General features: G+C 47.2%; 1 pseudogene; it reads left to right on the top strand.

Annotated features, from left to right (window-relative positions):
- Nucleotides 1-1,320: 1,320 nt before the first annotated feature.
- Nucleotides 1,321-1,527, top strand: LOC142268476 (U2 spliceosomal RNA; annotated as a pseudogene).
- Nucleotides 1,528-6,485: the final 4,958 nt, after the last annotated feature.

The raw sequence follows: 6,485 nt of genomic DNA, 5'->3' as shown, positions 1-6,485 counted from the left end.
GCGGATGTTTGCTGAAGACTTGCTCGTATTCTTGCACTAGCCTGTAGACCCCCTTCTTGTGATGTGAAGGTGTGGAGTCAGTGCCTACGTGTAATTCCTTACACCACTCCTCTGGCTGACTTGGTGAGCTGTCACTGAATGGGTGGGCTGAAGCAATGGTGGATGCTGCTGTTTGGATAGCATGTGTATCTACTGAGAACAGCTTATCAATGGTGGCAAATCGGAGCAGCTTAATCTCTTGCTCTCCGCAGTTCAACACTCTCATGGGCACTCTTCCCTTCCATATTAATGAATAAAACTATGATGTAAATAGCATATAGATACCCCACAAATGCAGATAAAAGTAGGTTATGGGAAAAGGGGGACGAGAGAAACAGGAAAATAGTGGAATAAAGTATACCTTCCAGGTGGGAGAGGAAATGGCAGCACAGCCAGTGGAGGTGAAGCAAGGGGAGCCTGCAACTAAAGAGTTGAGAGCGTTATCACATGGTGACTGAGCCTGATTGTAACGGGAGCATAGAGGTGCCGATCCTGTCTTACCTGCGTTGGTGTAGAAGTGGGTGTCCTGTGGTGGAGTCAGCTGTGTGCAGTGGTGGCCGTGGGTTCTTTTATGTGCGACCGTAGTAATAGCTGCGCCCACTTCCTGTATGGGAGTGGAATGCAGTGAGGCTAATGGAACGCACGCCTGCGCATTTGTGTTTAACGTCGCGCATGTGCAGAACGGAGAAAAGGCTGCGCTCACTTCCTAATGAAAGGGAGTGAGACGCAGCTGGGAAGGGAAGGGAAAAGATTAGGGTTTGGGGATGATGAAAGGGCTTTCTACGGGCAAGGATGGCAAAGGGTGGCAGTGACGGAAAGTCAGGCAGCCTGTCCTGTCCTGTCCTGTCCGTCCGTCTTTTTGTATCATGAATTGGAAAGACTGCAAGGGGGAGGGGAGGTGCTTGGAGGAGGAGGAGTTATTCAGATTAATTGCAGTGGGCGGCGGCTGCAAAAAGCATCATTCTTCTTGTTTTTGCTCTGCAAAACAGCCTTTTCAAGGGTTGGCTTGGGTGACAAAATGTCTTCTGTAGGCGTGGGTTTGTCTCCCTCTCCCTAAGATGTGTCCGGTATAGGCCAGGGTGCCACTCAAGGCCGTAACCAATTCGGGTTATAGCTTCTCGGCCTTTTGGCTAAGATCAAGTGTAGTTTCGGAGGACGCTACCTTGGTCGGTACTGGAAGGTGCCTGGGATTGCACGTCTGCCGGCCTTGAGGAAGTGTGTGCGCCTTCTGGTGACACATAGCCCTCTTGTGCCTGGACGGTTCCCAGGCAACGGGAGGCGATCACCTTTGTTATTTTGAAGTCCTACTGATAAACAGAAAAAAAAAAAAATTAAATCTGTTCTTATCAGTTTAATATCTGATACGTCCCCTCTCTGGGGACCATATATTAAATGGATTTTTAGAACAAGGAGATGGAAAAAATCTTGCTCTGTCCACTCCACGCATTGACCTGGTATTGCAGTACCTCCAGGACCGGTGCACCCCTTCTTAACCCAGTTTCCAAAAGCAGAACTCAATTCACCTGATTCAAATGAGCCCCATTAGTGAATTGAAAGAAAGCAAAAACTTTATATGCACCTCAATTTGGCCAATTCACTTTTCACACTTTCACCCTTTTTTTTATCTTTCACACCTTTTACTTGCTTTATTGATGCAAAAGCTGTGCCAAATAGCAAACTCATCTCCACTCAACTTGACCAACTCTGCTATGTCCCGTGCAGTATCTTATTCTCAGTCTTATCTAGATCATTTGCAATTGAATAGAATAGATCCCTTTTGGACACATTGGATTCAGCTGCTGCAGTGACTGCAGGTGTTAGAAGATGCAGACTTGGCATCAGGTGCTGTCTATCAGATTCCACTCCAATTAAAGCTTCCATTGTTTTTCGGTGTTTTCTTTGAGCAATGATGATGTCTTTAGTGATCTGTTGGCTCCCTCTCCTGGAGGAAGAGTTTGCTTGCTCTTGGACTTTCAAAAAGAGAGGTCATGATAGACATTTAGCTTCTGAGCCCAATTGGGGACAGTCATGGGTGATGAATGTTTTGCAACCTGCTGCGAAGCCTGATACCGCAATATAAGGAACGTCAAATACTAAGAATGGGCGGCCTATGAAAGAATTAGTACTTTCATTAAGCATACTTAAACGGCTAATTGGGAATAGACAAACTGTAAAAAGCCCTCTGAGAAAGCCCCTCTCTAACCTTTGTTAGTAAGCTTTTCTGTAGTCTGCCTGTTGATGTATTTTCCGTTTGAACAGTGCACAACATGAAGTGACGGAACACTGGCTTGTCACAATGTCCCCCGCTGACATCACGATAGCGCTGCTGCCTAGAAAGCCAGCTGCGCAGCAGAAGTTGCTCTTTGGGTGGGATGGTGGGCTAATGTATCTATTCCTGCTTGGTGTGAGTTTGACATGATCTAGAGCAACGAGTTCCAGCGGCTAGCGGTTGATTATTGGCTGTAATGGGGCTTTCTGGCTGGTGCCAGCCTTTCTTCTTAGCACACAGGAACCACAATCCCTACACCATGCTTCGATGGATTCTCTCATCCCAGCCCAGTAAAACTACATATTTCACACAGTTATAAGCAGCCCATGGGCATTCACCTGGATTAAAACCCATAACAGCTCATAGACCAAACAATCAATCTACCACTGGACCAAAGACAGGAAGCTAAATCCACTGCCTGCGGTAACTAACTTAATCCTATAGTCTACTCACACAACAAACCCAAGAGAAAGGAAAAAAACATTGCTTCGATTATCCATCCAATGAAAACGCATAACCATTGTGAGCCATTGGACAATGCAATTGCACACATGGTGACATGGTGCACGGCCCAATGAATCAAGTCTGTACTTCATATTCACGGTTTAAGCCCTTGGGTTCTAATGTGTCCAGAGTACATATCCAGAAAGATTCCCTTTCTTTGTGCTAAGCACAAGTCAACAATACGTTGTAAGCAGATTCTATTACCAGTCCCACACCATTTTGTGACGCATAATCGCACAGTGGCCCAATTAAGATTCCAAGTCATCGAACATGTCCCAGCCATACGCAGAGGAGGCGATAGAATTAGGAAGCTCAAAGAAAGGGAATCTTTCTGGATATATACTCTGGGCACGTTGGAACCCAAGGGCTTAAACCATGAATATGAAGAACCGACTTGATTCATTGGGCCGTGCACATTTTTTCTAACGCCCGGTTCTTTTTCGTGTTCACACTATATATGGTTCCAGTATGTATGGAGTTCCATTCTTCCTTGTTTTTTATTTGTCATGTTTGTCTGATTACCTTGTCTAACAGTTTTTTCTCCCCTTTCTTTACCTTCCAGGTTCCCATAGTCACGTGAAATATCCCTGTTGCACTTGATTACGGCTCACTATTCACTATAGGATGTCTTATATCTAACATCACACTCTCACCCATCAGCACTCTATAGGTTTGTATAAGGTATGCGCTTACACATCCGGTCCTCCATAGGTATTTCCACTTATGTAGCACTATCCCTATGATCACTCATAACTCATACCCTTGTAGTCAATTACAGCCTCCTCTCTCCCCTCTCCCCTTCTCCCTTTCCATCTATAATTTTGCCAGTACAATATTAGTTTACATTAGGCACACACTCACATATTCCTTTCCTTAGTGACTTATTGTAATTCACATTCGCATACAATTCTCTATGCCTGCCCCATTACTACATTCATACCTACTTGACCCTATCCTGATACCCCTTGTCTCACCTTGTTGGTCCCTACACCTGTTATCATCTCCTTTCCTGTGTCTGTCTTGTCACACAACACATTTTAGCATATCCCTTGTGCTCCTTATTACCTGTCCTGCCTATTAGAATTATGTCCATTATGTCCATGCATGGCCCAATGAATCAAGTCTGTACTTCATATTCATGGTTTAAGCCTTTGGGTTCCAATGTGCCCAGAGTATATATCCAGAAAGATTCCCTTTCTTTGAGCTTCCTAATTCTATTGCCTCCTCTACGTATGGCTTGGACATGTTCGATGACTTGGAATCTTAATTGGATCACTGTGTGATTATGCGTCACAAAATGGTGTGGGACTGGTAATAGAATCTGCTTACAATGTATTGTTGACTTGTGTTTAGCTCAAAGAAAGAGAATCTTTCTGGATATGTACTCTGGGCACATTAGAACCCAAGGGCTTAAACCGTGAATATGAAGTAAAGACTTGATTCATTGGGCCGTGCACCATGTCACCATGTGTCCAATTGCATTGTCCAATGGCTCACAATGGTTATGCGTTTTCATTGGATGGATAATCGAAGCCATGTTTTTTTCCTTTCTGTTGGGTTTGTTGTGTGAGTAGCCTATAGGATTAAGTTGGTTACCGCAGGCAGTGGATTTAACTTCCTGTCTTTGGTCCAGTGGTAGATGGATTGTCTGGTCTATGAGCTGTTATTGGTTTGAATGCAGGTGAATGCCCATGGGCTGCTTATGACTGTGTAAAATATGTAGTTTTACTGGGCTGGGATGAGAGAATCCATTGAAGCATGGTGTAGGGATTGTGGTTCCTGTGTGCTAAGAAGAGAGGCTGGCACCAGCCAGAAAGCCCCATTGCAGCCAATAATCACTTAATAACTTTTTCAACTTGTCATCATATGGGAGGCCTTCCATTCCTTGTAGTAGTCTAGTTGCCCACCTTTGAACTGACTCTAACTTCTGAATGTCCTTTTTAAAATGTGGAGCCCAAAACTGGTTCCCATATTCCAGATGTAGCCTTACAAGTGATTTATAGAGGTTGATCATCTTTACTTATCATTTAAAACTTTCAAACTGGTACACTCAACACATAAAGCCCCCCCCTTTTAAAGAGTAGTTTCCCTGTACCTAAGTGGGGGTCTACCTAGGTTGGAGTGAGTGGACCTTCGGGGTCCGGTGTCAGTGGTGACAGGCAGTGGGGCAGAGGGAACAGTCAGTTCCTCCTCCCTGCTATCATGTGGGGCAGGCGGAGGCGTAGGGGAGCTGGGTACAGGTACATCCCTGGGCACTGGCTCGCGGTTAACCGTTTCCATCATTTCTTCATCCACGGGTTGTGGGAACAGTATCACTGGAAGGATCACCGCACCGTTCTGTGTAGGCCAGTCTGCTGGAAAATCACCCATCATGGTGTGGATTACCTCTTTTTCCTTCTCCACTGGACTGGGAACTGGAGCCTCATCCGCTACTCTCAATGCTGGTGGGCACTTCTTCAGGTGGTCTCGGGAAACCGTGGCCAAAGTCCCCCCCTGGTCACGGCTGATCTGGTAGGCCTTCCCATTCTCCCATCCTGTGGGCTGGACTACATACGGGGTTTTTTCCCATTGATCATCCAGCTTGTGGGCCCTTCTTTTCCGCTTCAGCACTACATCCCCAGGTTGGAAGGAACCGGCAGGCGCCTTCTTGTTGAAGCACTGCTCCTGTTGTCCCCGACTCCGGCACAAGTTCTTTTCAACATACTCCTGGACCTGTCGGTACTGTGTCCTCCGCCGAGTGTCCCATTCAGCTGTCGACAGGAGTGCTTCTGAAGCTTCCAAGCCCATTTCCAGATCCACTGGTAGCCGGCCGGGACGAGCTCTCATCAGGTATGCTGGAGTGCATTTCGTAGAGCTGGAAGGGATGTTGTTGTACATATCGACCAGGTCAGGTAGCTTCTCCAGCCACAGGTTCCGCTCTTCCAGTGGTAACGTCTTGAGGAGGCCCAGGACCAAGTGGTTCATCTTTTCACAAATGCCATTGGTTTGGGCGTGGTAAGGCGTGGTCCGGATTTTCTTGCAGCCGTACAACTGGCAGAATTCCTGGAATACCTCTGCTTCAAAGGCCGGACCCTGGTCGGTAAGCACCCTCTCCGGGTACCAATGCGGTCAACAGAAATAAGCTTGGAAAGCCTTAGCAGCGGTGCGGCCGGTTAAGTCCTTAACTGGGACAACCACCAGGAACCTCGAGTAGTGGTCTACGATGGTCAGAGCGTAGGTGTACCCACTTCGGCTGGGGGTGAGCTTTACATGGTCAAGGGGAACCAGCTCCAGCGGTTGGTGTGTAATGATCGGGTGTAGGGGTGCCTTCTGGCTGGCCTCGTCCTTCCTTCTCAATGCGCAAGGGCCACATTCTCGGCACCAGGCCTCCACAGATTCCCGCATTCCACTCCAATAGAACCGCTCTCTTAACAACATCTCTAGCTTCTTCCACCCGAAGTGCACTGCACCATCATGGTATGCTTGCAGGACGGTGGGCACTTTAGCCTGGGGAATCACCAGCTGGCGGATCTTCTCGTGAGTCTTTGGATTAATCAGCTCGCGATACAACTTCCCCTGGTGTAGGTATAGCCGGGTCCGTTCTTGCCACAGACGTTGGGCTTCGGCAGGGGCAGCAGGGTCTATCCCAGCAGAACCCTGTTCCACTAGAGTCTTGACCAGGCGGACAGCAGGT

Source organism: Anomaloglossus baeobatrachus, unplaced genomic scaffold, assembly GCF_048569485.1.
Source record: "Anomaloglossus baeobatrachus isolate aAnoBae1 unplaced genomic scaffold, aAnoBae1.hap1 Scaffold_3026, whole genome shotgun sequence".
NCBI classification, from domain to species: Eukaryota; Metazoa; Chordata; class Amphibia; order Anura; family Aromobatidae; genus Anomaloglossus; species Anomaloglossus baeobatrachus.
The sequence above is the reverse complement of the archived record's forward strand: the minus strand, read 5'-3'. Positions and strand labels throughout refer to the sequence as shown.